This window comes from Sarcophilus harrisii, chromosome 4 (genome assembly GCF_902635505.1).
Source record: "Sarcophilus harrisii chromosome 4, mSarHar1.11, whole genome shotgun sequence".
Taxonomy (NCBI): domain Eukaryota; kingdom Metazoa; phylum Chordata; class Mammalia; order Dasyuromorphia; family Dasyuridae; genus Sarcophilus; species Sarcophilus harrisii.
Window position 1 is genome coordinate 376,553,613 of NC_045429.1, and position 25,119 is coordinate 376,578,731.

General features: G+C 31.8%; 1 protein-coding gene across 2 annotated transcripts in view; it reads left to right on the forward strand.

Annotated features, from left to right (window-relative positions):
• CHRM3 (cholinergic receptor muscarinic 3) overlaps positions 1-25,119 on the forward strand; it is a 616,899-nt gene that overhangs the window by 17,047 nt on the left and 574,733 nt on the right. The window contains exon 1 of one of the 2 annotated variants that reach the window (XM_031966949.1): positions 4,454-4,662. The exons of the other annotated variant lie outside the window; for it this stretch is intronic. The gene's annotated coding sequence lies outside the window, so the exon portion shown is untranslated. Of the gene's footprint in view, positions 1-4,453; positions 4,663-25,119 lie in introns of those variants that run through there. 2 annotated transcript variants of the gene reach the window in all.

Below are 25,119 nucleotides of genomic sequence, written 5' to 3' on the forward strand. Positions count from 1 at the left end.
ATTCTCAAAAGAGGACCATGACATCAGGAAAGTGATACCATGACATGCAAGTGAATTGAATTTAAGTAAGGGAGAAATGTGTAAGATCATTTGTCTCATTTCCCCTCCTGAACCATGAGAGTCTAATGGCAAGATATAGATCAAGGTGACAGATAAAATAGCCCTTGATAAAATGGTAGACTTTGGCATTTTTAAGCTAATAACTAGTTTCTGAAGCCAGATTTCAACTCCAGAAAATGAGTTTTTCCCACTCCACAGTCTATACTTTTCCATTATACACCTATCCACTGTGTCTAAACTAAGAACTAATACAACTGAAATCCACATATATAGAAATTTTGTATATTAATTCAGGGAAACAAATTAATTTTGTGTACATGGTTGTGTTGTACATTGAATTTTTTGTTCACATTTTTGTTTTTTTAGTTTGTTTTTTTATTTTTTTAAATTAAACATTTTTATTTTCAAAATATATGCATTTTCAACATTTACTCTTGCAAAAACTTGTGTTCCAAATTTTTTCTCCCACCCTTTCCTCTACCTTTTATCCTATACAGGAAGCAATCCAGTACATATTAAACATGTGCAATTCTTATAAACATATTTCCACAATTATCATGCTGCACAAGAAAAATCAGATAAAATAGGAAAAAAGAGAAAAAAAAAAACAAAAAGCAAGAAAACAACAACAAAAATGTGAAAATACTATGTTTTGATCCACACTTAGTCCCCACAATCCTCTCTCTGGGTGCAGATAACTCTCTCTATCATAAGACCATTGGAATTGGCCTGAATTACCTCATATCCATCAAAATTAATCATCATATAATCTTGTTGGAGCAGTGTACAGTGTTCTCTTGATTCTACTCACTTCACTCAACATCAGTTCATGTAAATCCCTTCAGGTCTTTCTGAAATCATCCTGGTGATCATTCCTTATAGAACAATAACATTCCATAATATTCATATATCATAATTCCTTCAGCCATTCTCTAACAATGGGCATCCTCTCAGTTTTCAGTTCCTTGCCTCCATTAAAGGGCTGCTACAAATATTTCTGCCAATGTAGATCCTTTTCCCTTTTTTATGACCTCTTTGGGATGCAGGCCTAGTAGAGACACTGTTGGGTCAAAGTATATGCACAGTTTTATAGGCCTTTTGGCATAATTCTATGTTGCTCTCCAGAATGGTTGGATCAGTTCACAAATCCACCAACAATGTAGTTGTGTCCCAGTTTTACCAATGCCCTTCAACATTCATCACTATCTTTTCCTATTATCTTAGCCAATCTGAGAGGGCTATAGCGGTAACTCAGAGTTGTCTTAATTTGCATTTCCCTGTTCAACAGTGATTTAGAGCTTTGCTCCCATTTTTGTGATATTTCCTTATTTATTTTTGAAATTCTATTTTATGTTTAGTTCCAAATACTCTTCCTTCTCCCACCATTCACCCATTTATTAAAAAAAACAATAAATAGAAAACCCATTATAGATAATGAGTAAGTCATATAAAAAAAAACTTTCTGCAGTATTCTTTAAAAAAATCAAGAAAACAAAATGAAAAAAAATGCTTTTGTCTGTAATTTTGAGTCCATTGGTTAATCTAATGGTTTAAATCATTTTCAGCATCAGTCTTGAAATTCTATTAGGTCATTGTGTTAATCATTTATGAAATCTTTAAAAGTTGATTATCTTTTACAATATTGCTATCACTGTGTAAATTGTTCTCTTGGTTCTGCTCATTTTATTTTGTATCAGTTCAAATAAATCATGCCAGGTTTTTCTTTGCCATTTCTTACATTACAGTAGTATTTCATCACATATCACAAGCTGGTCAACCATTATCCAAATGATGGACATTTTTTCAGTTTACAATTCTTTGCAACCATAAAGAGGGTGGAATACACACACATTCATATTCTCTCTCTCTCTCTCTCTTTCTCCCCTTGTAATATAATCCTTGTAGCAATCTTGTTGGCTGAAAAGGGTGCATGATTTGACAACCTTTTGGTCATAGTGCCACATTTCCTTTTGGAATGGTTGAACTAATTCACAACTTCACATACCCTGCATTAGTGTGACTTTTTTCTGTATTCCCCATACATTTTCAATGTTCTTTTTTTATCATTCAGTTTGATGACTGTTACATAGTACCTTAAAGTTTTGTATTTTTCTACAAAGAAATTTGTATTTTTCTAATATTTGGGGATTTAGAACACTTTCACCATGACTATTGTGTTTGATTTCTTCCTTCTAAAAGCTGTCTTTCATACTTTTGATCGTTTACTAATTTTGGGGGGAATGGTTCTTTTTTATAAATTTGGCTTTGTTTCTTATGTATTTTATACACGTTTTCTTTATATTATTATATTATATATAGTATAAATGTAGTATTATGTATCACACTTCCTTATATCATATATGTTCCTTATATATTTTTAGAAATGAGAACTTTATCAAAAAAAAAAACTTTTAATTTTATATGCTTGATATTATCTATTTAACCACCAAGAACTTTTCTATGTTTTGTAGGTTCACAAACTTTTCACCTATCCATAATGTGACAGGTACTTTTTTTTATACTCCACTGATTTTGTTATGATATCACCCTTTAAGTTTTCATTATATACTCATTTTGCACTTATTTTGGTATATTGAGTGCCTGTACCTAGTTTCTGCTTGATGACTTTCCAATTTTCCCAACAATTTTTGTTCTGAGTGTTGGAAAGTGTCATTCCTCTTCACAAAACAGACTACAGATTAGATAGGAGACAAATGAAGCTTGATATAAAAGTCACATGACTACATGGGCATATAGTCAGATGGGAGGCACAGGCCAGAGTCTGGAAATTAGACAGGATAGGTTGCAGCAGTAGACAATGCATCAGGACATGAAAGTTGATGGAAATCCTGCTGTCCACCTTGAGGAACAGGCACAGCAGGGGATGGAAGGCTTGAAGTCAAATGAAAGGTTGCATCTCTTTACAAAGGAAGTTCTCTAAATTGCAAGTTAGAGATTAAGCAGGCAACAGAAGATGGAAGTTCTATATCCAACAGAAGTAATAATGGATATCTTTGTGTCAGCCCTGATTTTACTGGAAAAAAATTTGAGTTTTCCTCTTTATATAAAATTGTAGCTATCAGTTTTAGGTATATATACTATTTGTCATTTTGAGGAAAATTAAACTTGTTCCTATGTTTATATTGTTTTTAAGAGGAATGATTATTCTATTTTTATGTAAATGATAATGATTTTTATTATTAATGGCTTTAAGTTTATGTTTTCTAATATTAAACTGACATTACACTTCCAGAATAAATCCAATTTCATCATTATGTATAACCCTTGTGCTATGTTGTTTTGTCCTTCTTGATAATGTTTTTATTTAAAAGTTTTTCATCTATGTTCATTTGGAAAACTGATCTATAATTCTCTGTCAGTTCTGACTGACTTGATGGTTTATTTATCAAAACTCTGTATTATAAAAGGAATTTATACATATATAAGGAATTTAATATTTTTTGCCATTAAAATTTTATATAATATTAAAATTGACTCTTCTTTGTTTGAAAGAATCCATTCTGAATTCATCCAGACATTGGCATTCTGGAAGTTCATAGTTTAGAAGTCCATGGCCTGTTCAATTTATTTGTCAATCATTGGGTGGCTTTTAATTTTTTTTTTCTTTTCCTTTTAACTGTTTTATTTTTATAAGTACTCATTTATTTCATTTAAATTACTTATTTAATAATATTGCTAGACAAAATAATTTCTAAGAATATATTTTTTCTTATGTGTTGTGAATTTTTTTGGTAATTTGGTAATTTGTTTTTCTGATTCATGGTTTATATATTTTATTCTTTAAAGAATCTCTTTATTCACTCATTTTTTTTTTTTTTGATTTTGTTAATCTCATCTTTGTTTTTTTATTTTGGTATTTAATTAGTTGGCTTACTAGTGATTTTTAGTTGCATTACTGTGGTGTTTTTTCTTCTTTAAAATAATAATAGTTCCCTCTGGGAGAGGGGTTTCTCGGGGAGGTTTTCTGGAGGCAGCCTTAATTTCAGTTGAAAGTAAATAATTACCCAAAATGCAACCAGCTGGTAAAAATGCAAACATTTATTTTCTCCTTCCAAAATAGCCCGGTTAGTTGAGGCCTATCTCTCTGCTTGGTTCTAAGAGCTTTTGCAGCTTTGTCCTTTGCTTCTGCCTCTGCTTTCTTCAGCCTTCACCCAGCACCAAGTTGAATTTGTCTTGCCTCCGAGAGAGGGCTTCTGGCTTTCAATCTCCCAGGGTGCTCTGTGTCTGTCCCAGAGTGTTCCTCTTCGACCCCTGGGAATATTCCCAAATAACTTCCTCGAAGCTCTAAGAGCTTTCTCTCTATATATATGATCTCCCAATCTGGTTGGGTCTCCTAGAGTGGGCTTCTGCTGAACTGACCGATGCTCCCTTCTTCAATCTAATTCAGCTGAACTCTTCTCTCAGTGTTTTCAACTCAACTCCTCAAGAGAACCTCTATCTGTTTCTTATATAGGATCTCTTCTGAGAGAGAGGAATTATGGGTTTCTCCCAGAGTGCTCTCTAGCCCTGAGAGTTTCAAGAGAGGTGTGAATTTGGATATTTCATACTAAATCCTGAAATCGCCCAAACACGTGAACTCCAGTGAGTACAGCATTGTTTCTCAGTTCCACTTAGTACTTTGTTTCAAGTTGAGTTAACACTAGGATTCCAATACATTACTAGTTAATTATCTTTTTTTGGTGAATAAAAGTTGTTAGAGATATAAATTTTCTCTTATATACTTCACTAATGATATTGCTCAAATTTTTGTATCTTGTCTGATTATTAACATTAGCTTTAATGAAATCATTATTTCTTTGATTTATTCTTTGACCAATTAATTTTTAGGTTAAATTAGCCTCCAGTTTATTTTTTATGTTTTTAATGGCTCTTTAATATAATTTTATTGCATCATCATCAGTAAATCAGCAAAATCAGCACAACAATTAGTACTAAATTAGCAATATCCTAAATATGAATAATTTAGAAAACTTCTTAAGCTGATGAAGAATAAAATGATTAGAACCAGAGCAAGTTATACCTTAACTGCACTGAAGAAACAGACAACTTTGAAAGTTACAAGAACTAAGATCAATTTAGAGTCCATTTATGATTCCAAATGAAGTGATGAGAAAAACCATCCACCTTGTGGGAGATGGTCATGGATTTAGGGTGCAGAATGAGAGTAACCTATTTTTCTATCCAGTCAATGAGTGAATTTGTTTTACTTGACTAGTTGGCTTAATAGTTGTTGCATATTTGTTGCAAGGAATCGGTTTTTCTTATCTTAATGGATGGAAGCTGTAAAGGAGCAATTTTTTTTTTTTTTACTTCAAAAATAGAGGAGGATAAGTTACTACAAATAGAGAATGTTGCAGAGTCTTTTTATATGGGAGTATTGTTAAATTAGCTTAATCATTTTACTTTGTTTCTATGAGAATTCTCAGAGTGGTGGTAATAAAGTTAATAATATAAAATAAAATAAATATTCATAAATAAACAAAACAACTTTACTAATTATCCATTACAAATGAATCAGTTTTATCCTGTTTATAACATAAATCGTCAAATAACATTTTGAAGCCTAGATCATCTATTTCTGTAATGTTCCCCTGATAAATCAATCTAAGATCCCTATTAGGAAAGAAAGTTTTTCATGATTTTTTGTCCTGAACCCAGAGTGACTCCATGTACCTTCATTCTAAAATGCTCACAAACATATTTCTTAATCTGTAACTCTAGAGTAAATTTTATATTTCTTCTATATGTATCATGTTATGATGTTAGTTTAATATTCCTGGCATTTTGTTTTAGATTGAACATAGTAAATTAGTCTAATATTTAGAAAACTTACTTCTACTTTTCTTTTTTGTTCATTTTGAAAATGAGGACCATCTCTTTTGTTATGGAACCTCACCAATTATTACATGGTTCCTCAAAGATCACTGAAATAGTTTTGCAGTTAAATATCCAGACTCTGTATAAATATGTAATTTTTACTACATTAAAACATGTATTTTTTATCTTTGTTACTTTCAGTTTCAGTGCATTCCTATTTTTGTTTACTCTCTTTACTCTGGGGGAAGGGAATAAGCATTTATTAAGCAGCAATTATATAGTAACCACTGTTGTTAGCACTTTACAAATATTATTTCATTTGATTTGTTGTCTGAAGATCCTTTTGTTTGAGAGAGAAGACAAAGAAAATAGAATTTCAGTAGTTTTATGCTCTACCAGTCATGTTCATTCAGTGCTGACATATTCCTGGAATATATCTGATCTATATTTTCTTTGTTTTTTTTTTTTTTACCTTGATACTTCTAAACAAAGAAACAAACAAAAGACATTTCTTGTTATTGTTTTTTTGTTGTTGTTGTTGTTGCTGCTGTTGTTTTCCTTGGCATTTGTCTCAGTTCTCAGCTCCTTCTGGGATTAGATTTCCTGACATTGTACTCATAGGAATGACTTTTTTTCTTTGCTTGTATTCAGATGTTCTTGTCTCTATCGGTATGTTACTTTAAAATATCAGCTAATGATAGCTTTCTGTGAAGTTATTTTGTTTCCTTAGAGGTTAACCATTTTTTCTTAAATGGTTCATTTTCAATTATGTCTTCTGATTTTCTGTCTTTAAGTCCTCCAGTTCTTTTTGAATTATCACATTTTTAAGACTCAGGCCAGAAGATATTGCTCCTTAATTTTATCAATCTATCAATAAAAATATTTAAATATTTATTACTAATTGCTTGAGACAAAAAGAAATTCAAGATGTTCAAAAAGAAAAGAGAGCATATATGAGAGATGTTTAAAAGTAAAAATTTCAGGTCTCGGCCACAAATTAGATATGGGTAGTGAGAAAGATTGAGGAATTGAAGATTATAACTAATAGTGAGCCTCAGGGATTGGGAGGATGGTATATTAAGGAATCAGTAGTATTAAAGAAGTTAGGAAGAGGAGAAGATAGGGGTGGTGATGGTAGAGATAATGAGTTCAGTTTTGAACATGCCAAGTTTAAGATAGCTAAAGTACATTTAATGTAAGATGTCTTATTGGGAGTTGGAGATGGAAGACTAGAAGGCAGTAGAGAATTAGTACTGGATAAGCAGATTTGAGAATCATCAGCATAGAGATGATATAATTAAATCAATGAAATCTGATGAGATCATCAAGTTAAATAAGATAGAGGAAGAAAAGGATTCAGGATGGAGAACTGTGGAATATCCAAGATTAGGGAGTGTAATGTTGACAAAGATCTAGCAAAAGCAACAAAGGAATAGTCAGGTAGTAGGAAAAGAACTAAAAGAGTGGAAAATCATGAAAATTTTGAGAGATCAAAAATGATGAAGATTGAGAAATTGATATGGCAATTAAGAGACCATTCATAACTTTGGAGAGAGAAGCTTCAATTTTTGTCTGTAACCTGTGAGGCTTCATAGAGGAAGAAATATATAAAGTTTAAATTGTAAAATTGTTTATTTTTATTCATTATTTTAAAATACCATACTGCCTCATAAAATTAGGAAGACTTGGGATTGTCTGAATAGATGAAAATCTGCTTTATTTATATTTTTAACAGTGGAGCATAGATGTGCTTAGTTTAAGAAATGTCAATTAGACTATTTCTACTAACAATTGTTTGTTGAACTCATAAGTTTTCATGATAGCTACTTTCCCTCTGGATTGATATTATTGAAAAGAATTATTAGTCCTTTCAATATGTAATCATCTTAATACTATCATTAGACACCTTGTGGTATTGTCATATCCTAGGAAAAGAGTTCAGAAGACTTAGGTGCCTTTAAAGCATGCTCGCGTTGTAACTCTAGGTAGAAAACCCACTTAACTTTTCAGTACTCCAAGCAATTCAATAAAATTATTAATTTTGGAATAATTATCAGTACTGACAGAGGGAGATTACTGACCAAACCATTTATCAAGGTTATCATTGCCCATCATCACAAGTCTAGGTGAAGTCTTTTGTTAGCATTTCTTTTTTTGCAGTAGTTATGAAATTTTTCATACTCATTTAGGATATGTAAAAAAAAACCCACAAATATTTCCAAACAGCAGGGGATTATTTAATGAAAACATCATAGATTCCACAATTCCTATTTGTGTTTATTATGCATCAGATTAACAAGCAAAACCTAAGGGAGAAAAACAATTTGAGTGAAATAGCATACAACTAGAGACATTGGACTTGCACAGAAATGATGTAACTCACCATACATCATGCATCATTTATACACACACACACACATATATATATATATATATATATATATATATATGTATATCTCCGTGGAATATAGAAAACCATAACTATATTATGAGATTCCATTCTGATACTGAAGAGGTATGTTCTGAACATTCAAACTAATGATTACAATTTTCCATACTATCTTGATTTTAAAGTATAAAACTTTCTGTATTATTTACATCTCTCATAGATTCATTGACCCTCCTATCTATCTGTCTACCTACCTTACCCTTTCTTCCAAGTTTCATTTTGCATCATCAATTTTCTTCCAGACATTCCTGGATGTCATGCAGGCATATATGATTCAATGTGTTCAAAGCAGAATTTATTACTTTTCTCTCTGTAGGCATCCTTCTTCCAAATAGTTTATTGCTATCAATAATACCATCATTGTTTCAGTCATATGTTTACAGTCTAAAAGTGATCCTTGACTCTTTCTTCTTCACTCCATTGTATTCTATCAGTTACCAAAGTTCATGCTATAATTATAATTGATAAATAATATGTATTGATTATATTATAATTCTTTCCACCTATTCTTATCATTCACATGGCTTTTACCTTAGTTTAAGCCCTCATCACCTGTTACCTGGACCAGTATAATACCGTCTTCTTTGTTCTTTTTGTTTCCAGTCCCCTCACTCTCCAATCCATCTTCAATATAGTCAAGGTAATATCCTAAAATGGATGTTTGACCTAGTCTTCCCTTGTTTCAAAAGCTTCATTAATTTCCTATTAATTCCTATCCTTGAGGATAAAATACAGACTTCTCTTCTTGATATTTAAATCCCTTTATTTTTGAATCCAACTCAAATTTGTAGGCTATTTACATTTTATTTCAATTCATGTATATTGTGATTCAGTCATGCTTTTCTAATTGTTATGCCTCATATATGATATTTCACCTTCCATGTTCCATATGTTTGTATGCCTGAAATAAATTCTTTCCTAAACTGGAGCTTTTAAAAAATCTTTCTTCCTTCAAAGGCCCACTTATTCATCACCTACAAAAGACTTCCAGCTGTCAGTGACTTCCTTTCTAACCTAAATGGCCTTATATCTTACATGTTTTGTACATATATTTACTTAAATTAAATTGGGAGAAATTACATGTACCTATATAAGATTCTTGAGATCAGAGCCTATGTCTTTTTTGTCTTTGTCTCCTTAGCACAGTATTTGATACGTGGCAGATACTTTAAAAATACTTAATTGTTAATTAATTGATGTGGCCCAACATCATCAAATGATATTCTCTTTGGAAAATGTTTCCCTCACTAGACTGTAACGACATAAAAGACACCATAGAGCACTAGTGGACAGAATATTGTTCTGGAGTCAAGAAAACTTGAGTTCAAATGTGACCATAGACACGAACTAACTGTATGATCTGGGGTGAATTAATTAATCTTGTTTGCTTCAGTTTCTTCAACTATAAAATGATCTGAAGAAGGCAATGGCAAACTGCTTTATTATCTTTGCTAAATAAACTCCAAATGGGGTCATGGAGAGCAGAACACTACTGAAACAACAAAACAACAATTCCCTTTTCTTCTCTCATGAGAGTGAGCATTTGTTAATATATATGAGGTAAGTTATTATTTCTCACCATAAATATGTATAGCAGGCAGATAGCTTTAGGTTTCTCTTATTTTGGAATCTTTCTTTTTTTTTTTTTTTTTGCTATTGTTGCAAGTGCTAATTTTGGTGGCTAAAGTGTAATAGTAGGCTGAAAATATAGAAACAAAGAAGAAAAAATAAATGAATAAAAGTGAATAGTAGATCCACAAGGAAGACTAAGGTAGATGAAATGTCCCTCTATGTCATCTATATCTGTCACAATAAAAAAGGGTATTATAAATGGAACTGGATTTGAAGTACAAAGACCTGGGTTTGAATTTCAATTCTGTCTTTTTAAGACCTTAAGCAAGTCACTTCATCCTTAAAAGCCAGAAGATATTCATTTGTAACATTACATTACTGAAAAAGCCCTTTTTAGTTGTGCTATTCCATTTTTTGTGAAAGTATTCTAAATATAAGGAGAAAACTATGAATATCAGATAGGTACTTTATTATCAGTAGAGTAAAATATATTTTGCATGATTTAGGCTTGAAACAAATTGCTAAGAAAATTCATTACACCATTTATTTAAGAAGTATTGTCAAGTTCACTGTATTTAAGAGTCTTTTTCCAAATTCAAATCTGACTTTGTGGATTTCTTTATAAAAATCACATTTTTGTACTATTTCTACTTTTTTCCTTGGAAGTACATATACATAAATATTTAAAAGTAATTTTACACATAAATGTATAAATATAGAAAACAATTTTTTAATGTACTGTTCTATATAAATCCTAAAAAATTCTTTGGCAAGTTTTAAAAACTTTGATCTTTCCTATGAAAATGCATAGTGATAGTTGAATTATCACATTTTACAGTTCCTTTTTTTTTTTTTTTTGCTATTAAACAATTGTGTGTGTGTGTGTGTGTGTGAGAGAGAGAGAGAGAGAGAGAGAGAGAGAGAGAGAGAAAGAAATGAATGCTAACTTCTAAAAACTGAGTTCAGGGTCAAAAGAAAAAAGAATTGGGTAGGAGGAATGGTTTAAAGTTAATTTGATGGAAAACTCTTTTTGATTAAAATGCTTGTAAGTTACTAGGTGTCAAAATTAATTGTCAAATCTCATTCCTTTGTAGGTGGAATAGGAAGTTTTCTGGTAGAGTTCACTTTAATTATACAAGGTAGCAGGAAAATATGAACTTAAGTTGAATATGTTGTTTCATGTAACTAATACCTTTCAGGATGCCAGAGTTCTAAAGTTCTTGATTTTTTCAGAAGGCTACTTACCAAAAGCATGACTAGGTTATTTTGGAAAAATCTTTATCATCTGTTTCTGAATTTAGGAAAAAAGATGAATATGTACTTTTCATCATTCTAAGATGTGAAGAAAACAACTTCAGCTGTGAATATGTGTTGCTCACACATGCTGTTTTCAAAAGGAGAAAAATGTGTGAATGGAGATAATTTCTATGAAATGAAATTCACAGGCTATATGATGACATAGAGATTATACTCCAGAATATTTTTCATCGAGTGGTTTATACTCGTAGGTGTAAGCTTGAGATTGAACAGTCCTTTGTATGAAGAAAAGGGAGAAGGGGAAGTTAGTCACTAAACAGTTACTTCATTATCTACTATATGCCAGAAACTGTGCAGTGCTTTGGGAAGACAAAGAAACGTAAAAGACAAACCCATCCCTTGAGGAGATTATAATTTAATAAAAAAAGATCACATATAAAATGAAACTTTAAAAAAAAGGTGGAAGTGAGCATGATGAATATTCCAGGGAACTATAGATGGAAACCATGTAAAAACATCATTGCCTGGGAGCTGTCCTTAAATGGAGGTTCTTAGAGGAGCTCTCTATTCTTCAGAGTAGGACAGAAACTCAAAGACAGAGCATAGTAACCAGCGATGAGTTTTAGGGCTGAAATGGATGGACTAAAGTCTCATACAGAAGTCCAAGGAGTACATCCTGGTGGGAAAATTAATGTTATTTTTTGCATCTTACATTAGAATTTTAGCAATAAACCATAAGACTTGGGTACTATTATAAAATTTGTAGTTGGTAAAAAGAAGGGTAACTAATTCTCTGACTTATAGGATCAGAGTTGAGAACAATATATGCTAGCCACTTTTACTCTATCAAGACAAAAAAAAACTAAGAATTTAAGTTCAATATTTTAACTTTTTAAATACAGTATGAATGGCAAATAGTTATAATAACTGCATGACAGCGATAATTTTCATTTGGTCATGAGGCATGAATTAATAATTTGAAGGGGAAATCAGAATACTTAATGTGATCTTAAACTTTGTTATTTAAGATTATATTTTCCAGAATAAGGGAACAGTCGCAGTATATACCTTGCCAGAGTCAATCTTAAATACCAAAGTCTTACCTAAAATACTTAGATATTCAGTCCATTTCCCAGAACAAAGATATTATGAAGGACATCTTTACTCCAAAGCATATCTAGTAGTAGAATTCAGATGGTGAGAGAAACTTGAAAGCATGTCATAGTAGTAAGAACTGAAAGAACTGGGGCTATTGAGTTTGGAAAATAAACTGGATTAGGGGGATGGGAGACAAGATAATTGTCTTCAAATACTTTAAAGTTTCTCACATGGAAGAAGGGATAGACATTTATTGTGACTTCCAAGTATAAAAATATAAGCAATAAGTTAAAATTACTCAGAAACAAACTTAGGACAAATATAAATGGACATTTTTTGGACAAATCTTGTGATTTCTCTGTAGAGAGAGATCTTAATGAAGAAATTACTCAGTTTATCAGTATATATTGGTAACTATTCATAAGACACTATGAGCTTGAATAATTTGTCCAGTGCCAGTGTAAATCACAACCAGTGTATATCAGAGGCAGAATTTGACCCTTTTGAGACTGGATTTTTTTTGATATTACACTGCTTGTATTTGGAAGTGCAATATTAAATAGACTGCTTTATGTGATAGTGGGTTCCCACATGAGCAGAGTTATAAAACCTTATGTTGTCAGGGCACTTCATTCTCTCTGAAAAGGATTGAATTAGATGACTTTTGAGATCCTGTCTCATTCTAGGATTCTATGAATTTCCCATGGGAATTAGTGGTATATTGTGTACCCACATTGAGATATCAGTTATTTGATTATGGTGATATATGTGTGTATTATGACAATACATGAACATATATGTGTCATGATCCCAGTTATATATTCATTTTCTTCTGAAAATATGAGCTTTAGGACTGGTTTAAGTACTATGGATGAAAACAGAAAAAACTGGTACTATGTTAAAACAAAATCCATATTCACTCATTTCATATAATATTCAAATTTTCCTTCAAATGGGTGACTCTTGAAGGTATAATAGTAACAAAGCCCGTTTGATTCAAAATGGTAACAATTCATTAAACAGTATGCATATGTCTCATGATATAAGTACCCAATTAACAGAGCCTGGAGAAGTGGCCTCTTTTTGTTGGAGTTATTCAAGTTGACTGCAAATCTCAGAGCTTATACAACAAAATAACATAAAACAAAACAAAACTTTCATGATATATCTCACTACATAAAATTAAATATATCATAGATTCAGTTTAAACCCTGAAAACTAAAATCCTCACAAAATATTTTATAAGTAAAGTTTAAACTAATATTCCAGTGTTAACATTATTGTAAGATTTTACTGAATATGATTAGGTAAAAGAGACCATTTTTTTGGGCCTCATCTCTTACCTATCCTTAATTACTTAATGGGTGTTACCTCGGGTAATCTGGGGACCTGGAAAAGATCTTAACTTAAAAAAGCCAAGATCCCTCACTTCATCCAGGACCATTCTGAATCATTCTGATCTGTTACTTGCCACTGGACCCAAGAGACTCTAGGGAAAAGAGTGAGGCTGGTGATTTTGCAAAGCCCTGCCTTCCATTTGCAATCCATTCCACTTTGAAGTCCTGACATCTCATCCTCCTGATGTCATGGTCTTCTTAGAGCATAAAGAAGAAATAGCAACAGTTGTTCTGAAAACTTCACATATTATCTCCTTCCTGTATTCCTTTATATAAGCCATTCCTCATGCCTATAAATACACTATTTATCCCTAAATGTTAACATTTTTGCCTTTCCACAATTCTTAACTCAGGTACTATCTCCTTTTTGGGGATTTCTTTAACCCTGCTCTCTCCAAATTGTTTCTATTCACATATCTGTCCCAATATCATTTCTTCCATAAGAATGTAAACTTATTCAGGTAAGGACTAATTTTTGTCTTAATATTCCTGGCACCTCGCCAAGAGAATTATGTAAAAAATATGCTTATTGAATTAAATTAAACTTGCTATGGTTGCAAATATATCTATATCTATCTATCTATATATATCTATATCTATATATCTATATCTATATCTTTATATATATATATATATATATATATATATATACAATTACATAGTGCTTTATGATTTTTTAAGAAATGTCCTGATGACAATATCATGAGATAGGTAGTACTCATTTTATAGATGAACAAAATAAGGTTTATAAAAAGATTATTGATTTACTTAGAATCAAACAGCATTGTTGAAGTAAGTACATAACTACTACATATATATGTTCTGATAAATGCATTTTTGAGTAATACTTCAAAGCCTCTCCTCTATGCTTAATATCTATCTAGCGCCTACTCATCTGTCATAGTCTACCAACATCTTTGACCTTGTAACCTGAAATAATCTCTTTCTCTTGTGAAGTCTTATAATTCAATTTTGTCTGTATAATTCAATTCACACTTAATAATATGCTTCCTTATGACACTTCTATTATTGTCTTGAGTTCTTTTCACCATTTACCTACTCCTCAACTTTTGTCTATTTAAATGTTTCCCTATTTATATTATATACTTCTTCACTTCTTCTTTTATATTTCCATGAATTGTTTACATCCACTTGACCCATTCAATCCAGAATTACTTATCATTATTTTCATGCATAATTCAAGAAAATGTGGTATGGACAGCCTATATACATATATATATATATATATATATATATATGTATGTGTGTATATATATGTATAGCTATATATGTATGTATAGATATATACATATGAAGAATATGTGTAAATCTAAAATATGAGATAGCCTTTATTTTGAGATCTCTGGAAAATTCAAAAGAACTTTCAGTAACCTATAAACAATGAATGAAATTCTCTTTCTTCCCTACCTCTACCATCCTGTGGTTTAGACTCCATAAAGTTTGTACTGGGACACCTAATAACATTAAAATTAATGCTATCTTTTGTACCAAATACCCATATGGGAATTCAACTTAATGATACTATACGAAAGCTATGCAAGCCCCTCCCCCCCAAAAAAAAACGAACAATATTTCTCTAGAAATAATCCCTTTCCCATGAGATCCTTATCATTTGAACATCTCATGGGAATGCAGAAACCAAACTACAAGTCAACAAGTTTTCACCAGGTACTTTATATGTACTAAGTCTTTTAGTGCTTCTCTAGTCATTCAGCTTTGTATATTAGAAGTAGACAAATATATAACTCTGTTCTCTCTAAAAGATTGACTTACTAATATCCAGGTAGTCTCCTTTCTCTAACTTTAAGCCTAGATTCTTGGATCAGGTTATTAAGTCCATTTCCTCTCTTTTATCGAGGAGTATAGATTTCAGGAAATCTTACCAGTTAGCCACATAGTCCCACATTCTACAGCTGCCACATCTGGGGCTAAAAGCAGGATCTATAACAAAAAAGTCAAGAATATAAAATACTATTAATTTTAGAGGTTATATGGAAGCCTTATTTGGCTTGCCATTTTTATTATTCTTCAAATTTGAATTGCATTTTTAATATTAAACATAAGATGTGAGTAAGAAGTGATATGAGGAAGAAGACACATGGAGAGACTGAGTAGTTTTTTTTTCCCTATCCTATAATAAAAGACGATACTGTTTTAAGTATTCTTAAAGATTGGAGATTATTGATTAAAGAAATGCAAATTAAGACAACTATGAGGTACCATTTCACACCTTTTAAATTGGTTTAGACTATCTTTATAGTCTAACAAGATAACAAGAAAAGATAATGATGAATGTTGGAAGGGATGTGGGAAAATTGAGACACTAATGCATTGTTGGTGGAGTTGTGAATTTATCTAACCATTTGGCAGAGTAGTTTATAGCTAAAAGAGCTATAAAACTGTGTATATCCTTTGGATCCAGCAGTGTTTCTACTGGATTGGTATCTTAAAGATATCATATAAAAGGAAAAAGAACCCCCATGAACAAAAATGATTTTAATAGCCCAGAACTGGAATATGAATGGATGTCTGTCCGTTGGGGAATGGCTGAATAGGTTATGGTATATGAATGTAATGGAATATTACTATTCTGTAAAAAATAATGAAAGGGCTGATTTCAGAAAAGTCTGCAAAGAGTTGCATGAATTGATGTTAATTGAAGTGAGTAGAACTAAGAGAGCATTGTACACAGCTATGACAAGATTATGTAGTGATCCACTGTGATGGACCTGGCTCTTTTAAACAATGAAGTAATTTAAGGCAATTCCAAAAGACTTTGGAGCCATTTGCATACAGAGAGGACTATGAAGACTGAATATATTTCACAGCATAGTATTTTCACTTTGTTATTGCTGTTGTTTATTTGCTTCTTGTTTTTTTCTTTCTCATTTTTTCCCTTTTGTTCTTATTTTTCTTATGTAGCACAAGAAATGTGGAAATATGTTTAGAAGAATTGCATTTGTTTAATCTATATATGATTATTTGTTGTTTATCAAGGGAAGGGACTTGTGCTTCAGGATGGGAAATAAAATACTCTATGGAGTTTCAAAGGTATGTGTATTAACCTAGGCACCCATTCTTGTAAGAATGTAAAATAAATCTTTCCTGCATTTATCAATGAGTTAGTGGAAAGATATTTTGTTTCTTGCAAAAGGAAGGGATAAAAGAAGGGGGGAGGAAAGGAATGGAGAAAAGGGAAGGAAAGAAGGGAAGAAGAGAGGAAGGGGAGAAGGACTAGTCTAAAGAGGAAATTCTTTGCCTCAATTGCTACCTAGCCTGAATCACTGAATGGATGCAGACTCAGTCAAACTTAAATCTTGGGTTAAAAAGCCTGGGTTTCCCATTTCATTCAAGGCCATCTCCAGTTGTTTTGATCTATATCTGGCCACTGGAGCCCGATGGCTCTGGAAGGGAAAGTGAGGCAAGTGACCTTGCACAGCCCTTCCTCATTTAAATCCAATTCACTTGCATGTCAGGGCATCATCTCCTTGATGTCATGGTGCTCCTCTTTGAGAACAAAGAGCAAACAATAACAACTTGCTGTCTAAGGGAGGAAGGGAGAAAAAATTGGAACACAGAGTTTTATAAGGATTAATCTTGAAAACTATCTCCGCATGTATTTTGAAAAATAAAAAATATTATAAAATACAATAAAGCTGTTTTAGCTCAGCCAGTCCCCCGAAATACGAGGAAGATTTTCATTTTTTTTCTCTGACACTGGAAAGTTGGAGAATTTCTGCTTTTGTACAAAAGAGTTCTCTTCTAAGATACCAAATTAAATTCTAGACTTACTCCTAATTTGCTATTCTACTTTATCTAAGAATGTTATTGAGAGAAAAAAGGCAGAAGGATCTCAATGAGACAGTTAAAACTTGCTAGTAAAGATGTAGAAATAAGTGAGGGAAAACTTAGAATTGTTTGACTGCTGCTTCTAATAATGAATACTGAATGTATTCTTTTCTTGTCAAACTTTTTAAAATTAAAATATAACATATTATATTATCATATGGTGATATGGATACCTAGTGTATTTAAATTCATACCTATTAACAAAATTCTATCAGATTTAGTAAACTTTGACTTCTAGCTTGTAGTTTTCCTAACTTGTAGTTTCTGTAACAACTAGTGGGTTTTCATTCATCATGTGAAGCATAACAATGCTTGTCAGTTTCACTTTCTGGTTCCCTTATACTAAATGCCACAATGTTTGGATTTTTCTTCAACCAGAGAGGACTTTTACTCTGATTTTCTTACCAAGAGTAAAAGGAAATGGGGAAATAAAAATAGATTATATTTTACAAACCTAACCATCTTGTAATAATGCATATTGTGCAAATTTTTAATATAAGGTTTCTTAAGTTTTTAACTGTCTAGAATTACTAATTTTAGTATTTATTATATTTAGTTATACAGACTAGTACATTTATGTAATGCTTATCTTTATAATAGCTTGACTTTTTTGCAGAGTGCTGGTTATTGCTGTGCTGTTTAATCTTTGTTCTTGACCTTCTCTAATGTCTGGTTCAGGGAAGTTCTCTTTTTTTGTTCTGAATTTCTGTTTTCAAATTTAATGGCTATGCTTTGGAACTCAGTTTTCAAGTGATTAGCTTCCCTGCAGCATTATCAGACTATTCCATATAGGTGCTAGATTGGTTATCCAGAACGAAGATGTGAAGCATAATGTGTGTTCATTTTTAATTCTCTCTCTCTCAAAAACAAAACAAAACAAAACAAAAAACACAACTTGTGATTGATTCAAGGTTATAATTTACATCATATTGAGCAGTATATTTGAAATTCAATCATTATAAGAGTCCCAGATATAATTATAACCCTTTTATGACATATCAAATTAAGTGAAAGATTATCAATGAAATGACTTAGCTCTTGTTTAAGGTGTTAATTCAACATATTATTTATGGGCATATTATATTTTATCATACAATGTGCATTGTGATGAAAGTTACAGATGGATTGGTAGATGCAGAAATAGAATATTCCATTTTTACCTTTCAGATGCTTATGACATATATTAGGAAGAAAGGTTATATACAAATATAAGGAAACTAGAGAATAGCTCATGACAATTGGTAATAAAGTACAAGAATGTATTTTGTTATATAAATATGGCATGTATTTAGAGAATGGGTCAGTCACTTGAGGGACATGGTTAATAAGAAAGTAAGGAGGTAATAGGAAAATATAAGTCTTAGCTTGGGTCTTGAAAAAGTGAAGAAATTAGATGGGAGGAACATAAAGAAGGCCACTAAGTGATATGCAGTTTAAGGAGCATAAGATTTGGAGTAATAAGATGCTAGTGTTTCCTTTTAGAACCAAAGACAGATTGGACATAGAATCACAGTTCTAGAAGGAGCCCAGGAAAAAATACCATCCCATAGCCAAATTCTAGCAGCCAGAAAAATTGCAGTTCAAATATTGCAGAGGCACAATTGGTCTCATAGAAGACTTAATGGATCTTTCATTGAAGTAATGGAGAGCTTGAAATATGATATTCTGGAATTCAAAGGTGATAAGGTTTATATGTACCATGAAAATGGAATACAATGCCTCATGGGAAAGAATGGACATTTTGTGAAATGGAAGACTTTTTAAGCATTCCTGATTGAAAGACAAGAATTGAATCGAAAGTTTGATATTCAAACACAAGACTCAAGAGAAGCATTAAAAAGGTAAACATTAAAGGGTGATCATAAAGATCTTAAAAAATCATAAAATCTTGCAGTTTATTTTCCTAATGTTGATGATGATAGATGTGACTCCTGAGAACCTTATCATTATTTGGGCAACAAGAATAAGTTTACATAGACAGATAGGATGTATGTGAGTCAGTTATGTTGAATGATCTCTCTCAAAATTGAAGCAGTGAAAAAAGAGGATACAATAGGAGAAGGAAAATTGTAAAAAGGTGCACAGAGAAGAACTTTAACAATGAAAACAAAAAACATTTTAACAATGATAATGGCAGGAGGTGGGTGGGGAGGGAGGAGAGTTGATGGATGATGCTTAAACATCACTTGCATTGAAATTGGTTCAAGGAGGAAAGAATACACACATATAAAGAGAGACATACAGATGACAACTCAGTTGCACATACTGAATATATATACTAGTATAACATAATTTATTAGGAAAATAAGAAGGCAACAGGATAAGGGAAAAAGGATTGATAAAAGGAAGGGTAGATTAAGAAGAAGTAAGTGTAAAAGCAAAATAGACTTTTGATGAGGGACAGGATAAAGAGGGAGAAGAAGAAACAAGAAAATAGGATGGACTTAGTAATTATAGCTGTAAATGTGAATGGAGATGAGCTCATCCATAAAAGGGCAACAGATAACAGAATGCATTAGAAACCAAAATTCAAACAATCTATTGTTTGTAAGAGACATACTTGAAACAGAAAAATACACACAAAGCTAAATCTGTAGTAGAATCTAATATGCTTTAGCTAACCTAAAAAAGTCAGGAGTAGCAATCATGATCTCACATAAAACAAAAGCAAAAATAGACCTACTTAAAAGGATAATCAAAGGAATCACATTTTGCTAAATAGTATCATAGAAACAATTTTTAAAAATATATAGCAAGTTTCTTTTAAAAATATATCATTTTTCAAATATATTTTGAATATAGAAAAATCAGTTTTATAACAATGGGTCATTCCCCAAATGATAAGTGGTCAAAGGAGATAAACAAATAGTTTTTAGAAGAAATGAAAACTATTATAATCATATGAAAAAATGCTCTAACTCAGAACTTACATTTTTTCCACTTCTGACCCTTTTTGCTAAGAAATTTTTACATGACCCTGGTATATAGGTATATCAAATAGATATACAAATCAAACATTTACTGATCATAAATCATAATCTTGCCAGTGCTACTCCCCTACATTCAGTTATGGGTTCTCATATGTGATTATGAAATTTAAATTTAAGAAGCTGGGTTCTAAATCACTATTGATTAGATAACGGCAAGTAAAAGCACACCTCATACCTATCAGAAACTGACAAATGCTGGAGAAGATAAGGGAAAAAATTTGTACACTGATGAATTCATCCAGATTCTATCCAGATGATTCACTATTCTATCAACAATTCATCAGTGTATAATTTTTTTTTCCCTTTTCTAATGCATTCTGCTATCTGCTGCCCCTTTATGGGTGAGCTCATTTCATTCACAATTCTGGAGAATACTAGACTCAAAAGACTATAAAACTGTGCATACATTTTGACCCAGAAATACCAGTACTAAATTTGTATTCCAAAGAGATCAAAGAAAAAGGGAAATGCCCTCTATATACAAAAAATTTTATAGCATCTGTTTTTGTGGAGGCAAAGAATTGGAAATTGAGGGGATGCTCATACTTGGGGAATTAGTGTACAAGTTGCAGCAAATGATTTTGATGGAATATTATTATGGTCTTGGAAATGACAAGGAGGGATGGAAATGACATGGCAAGAAGTGAGAAGAATTGAGAACTCACTATGCACAGTAACAGCAATGTTGTGATGTTGATCAACTGTGGAAGACTTGGATGCTCTGATCAATACAGTAATCTAAGACAGTTCAAAAGGAATCACAATACAAAAAAAATAACAACAACAACAAAAACAAAAACCATTTTAACGATCTCCAGAGAGAAAATTGTTGAACTCTGAGTACAAATTGAAGTATAATTTTCTTACTTTGTTTTGTTTTCTTTTTTTTTTTTTTTGGAAATATGGCATATATGGAAATATTTTGAATAATTTCACAGGTATAACCAATATTTATATTGCTTTCTGGAGAGGGGAGGGAGATTAATTTGGAACTCAAAATAAAAAAATAGTTTTAAAAGAAATATATAATAAAAAAATAAAAAAATAAATGCTATGCCATGGCTAAATATGACATTTTCAGGTCTCCAGTAAAAGAGCTTTCAGGAGTTCTGAGTTACCCTTTTTGTCACATGGTCCCAACTTTAAATTTGCTTTTACTTCACCTTTGTATATACTTGTGATTATTCCATAGCCTTTTGAGGGGATGTTTTATACAAATTGTACCAACCTTAAGGCCCTAGTAAAATATACCTACATGAAAGGTGATTTTCTGTCTGAGTCACTGATAATCTACCCCAAGTCATAGTGGGGAACTCTGAGCTATATTAGGGAAAGATAAATCTACAACCCCTTAGGAATTATTCCAGAGATCTAAGAGCTATATATCTCAGAGGGAACATTCCCCTTGGGGACCCAGTTACTCCTGTTTAGATAAAGTTTAGATAAATGAGCTTGAGTTCTAAAACTATATTAGCTACATCCAGCCATTCTGGAGAGCAATTTGGAACTACGCCCAAAAAGTTATCAAACTGTGCATACCCTTTGATCCAGCAGTGTCTATACTGGGCTTATACCCCAAAGAGATACTAAAAAAGGGAAAGGGACCTGTATGTGCCAAAATGTTTGTGGCAGTCCTGTTTGTAGTGGCCAGAAGCTGGAAAATGAATGGATGTCCATCAATTGGAGAATGGTTGAGTAAATTGTGGTATATGAATGTTATGGAATATTATTGTTCTGTAAGAAATGACCAGCAGGACGAATACAGAGAGGATTGGCGAGACCTACATGAACTGATGCTGAGTGAAATGAGCAGAACCAGGAAATCATTATATACCTCAACAACGATACTGTATGAGGATGTGTTCTGATGGAAGTGGATTTCTTCAACAAAGACAAGATCTAACTTGGTTTCAATTGATCAAGGATGAACAGAAGCAGCTACACCCAAAGAAAGAACACTAGGAAATGAATGTAAACTGCTTGCATTTTTGTTCTTCTTCCCAGGTTATTTATACCTTCTAAATCCAATTCTCCCTGAGTAACAAGAAAATTGTTCGGTTCTGCACACATATATTGTATCCAAGATCTACTGTAATCTATTTAACATGTATAGGACTGCTTGCCATCTTGTGGAGAGGGTGGAGGGAGGGAGGGGAAAAATCGGAACAGAAGTGAGTGCAAGGGATAATGTTGTAAAAAATTACCCTGGCATGGGTTCTGTCAATAAAAAGTTATTTTAAAAAAATAAAACTATATTAGCATTAAAAAATGAAGGCATTGGCCAGAGCTTTAGTAGTGAGAATAGCTATAAAGGAAGAAAGGAACTGGAAATCATAGTTTAAAGCTAAAAAGGAAAGAAGAAAATAAACATTTATTAAGAGCCTACTATGTTCCAAGTACTAAATACCTTAAAAATATCATCTTATTTGATATTGATGACACCCTTGGAAGATGTGTGTTATTATTATATCCATTTTAAAGAAGAAGAAATTGAGATGAGATGTAATTAAGTGTCTTGTTTAGGTTCATATAGTTAGTAAGTATCTGAGGCATGATTTGAAGAAAATAGCCATGGAAATGAACAAATGGTCACTACCTAGTAATAAAAATAGCAAATTCTCCAAAACTGGAAAATATTCTACAACTTAATTTATGGGTTATTAGGTGGAAAGAGTGATTCTCCACTCTCCCCTCACCCCTCTTTTCCCTTTCTGACAAACAATCTCCAAGAGGGGAGGAAGCATCAGCATTTGTATCTTGAAGTTGACAGGGTTCTTTAATTCCTTTTGTTGACATTGGTTTTTGTCTTGACTTTCAGCGATGGTTTGACCAACTTTCTAATTTATTTTTTTAATTCAAAGTACCTATTCAAATAGACCTACATAAGAAATAGAAATAATTTAGGGGCAGCGAGGTGGTGCAGTGGATAGATATTTTCCCAAAACAGTCATATAAATCCAAATTATTTGAGTGAAGTTTTTTTTTTTTTTTGGTATTTCACTGAAAAATATCAGATATTTGATGTATGAGTTCATAGTTTTATTGTTTTTCTTTGTTCTATTCATTTGCCTCTTTTGGTATAGATAGTTTATAAATATATCCTTTAAATTTCTGTTCTCAGTAATATTAGGAACTTTTTCTCAAAAAATTAATGTTTAAATTTCAAAGTCTGGATATAAAGTTGATGGTGTAAATAAGTACAGATGATTCTTGCACTATCCAGATAACCAGGAGATAAAATAAAAAGCAATGTTGAGTATTTGATGTAATATCTCAACACTGGCAAGCTGGCAGGGATGAAGAAAGAAGGAAATATCCAGTAGGAGGAGTTATATTATTGATGGAGCTGTAAATTAGTACAGTCATTCTGAAAAGCAATTTAGAATTATGTAAATCAAATGACTAAAACATCTATATCTTTTGACACTAGAGATTTTACTTCTAAGCATGTATTTCAAGGAAATCAGTGACAAAAAAGAAAAGCATCATATATACTAAAACAATTTATCAGGTCACTTTTGGTGGTAGCAAAGAACTAGGTTTGAGTCCTAGTACTAATACTTGCTACCTAGTACTGATACTTGGTAATAACTTTTATTCATTAACATTTCCATCTCTTAAGTTTTCTCATGTACAAAATAATAGAGGGCTTGAGTAGATTATTTCAAAGGACCAATTTTAATCCCACAACATATTTAGTACTATTTTATGAAAACAGACTCAAATATAAATTTCATGTGAAACTTCACATGAAAGTAACTTCTTTTAACATAAAACATGACCTGTTTTATTTAGAAAACATATAAACATACTCATGTGTTCCTGACAACTTATTTGTATAAAGAAATTTTTTCCTCTGTCTTTTTTTGGTGCCTTTTCTCACTGAATTTCTGTAGCTTCTGGGAACTGAGGCATACAGAATTTAGGAGAATCTGTGTCTTATGACTGAAGAGTTATTAATATTTTCTAATATATCAAATGGTCCTTTATCAAAATGCATAATATCTAAAGACATTTTGCACGTACAAACATTAATAAAAGATCATATTTCAGTGATAATGCCAAAATTTTAATAATTTTTATTATCACCTCTAATGAATACATTAGCAATAAAGCTTTTGTATTTATACCGATTTTTATGGACATTTTTAGTTATTATTAAAGCTTTTAATTTCAAAACATATGCACAATTTTCAACATATATCCTTTCAAAATCTTGTGTTCCAATTTTTTCCCCTCCTTTCCCTCTCCCCTCTCTCCTAGCAGCAAGTAATCCAATATGTTAAATATGTGCAATTCTTCTATACCTATTTTCCAAATAGGAAATACAGGAAATATCCAGTATCATGCTGCACAATAAAAATAAATCAAAAAGGGGAAAAATGAGGAAGAAAACAAAATACAAGCAAACAACAGTAAAAAGAAAAAAAAAAGGTGGAAATACTATGTTGTGATCCATACTCAGTCCCTGAAGTCCTCTCTCTAGGTGCAGATGGCTCTTTTCATCACAAGACGATTGGGACTGGCCTGAATCACCCCACTGTTCAAAAAAGACCCACGTCCATCAGAATTGATCATCATATAATCT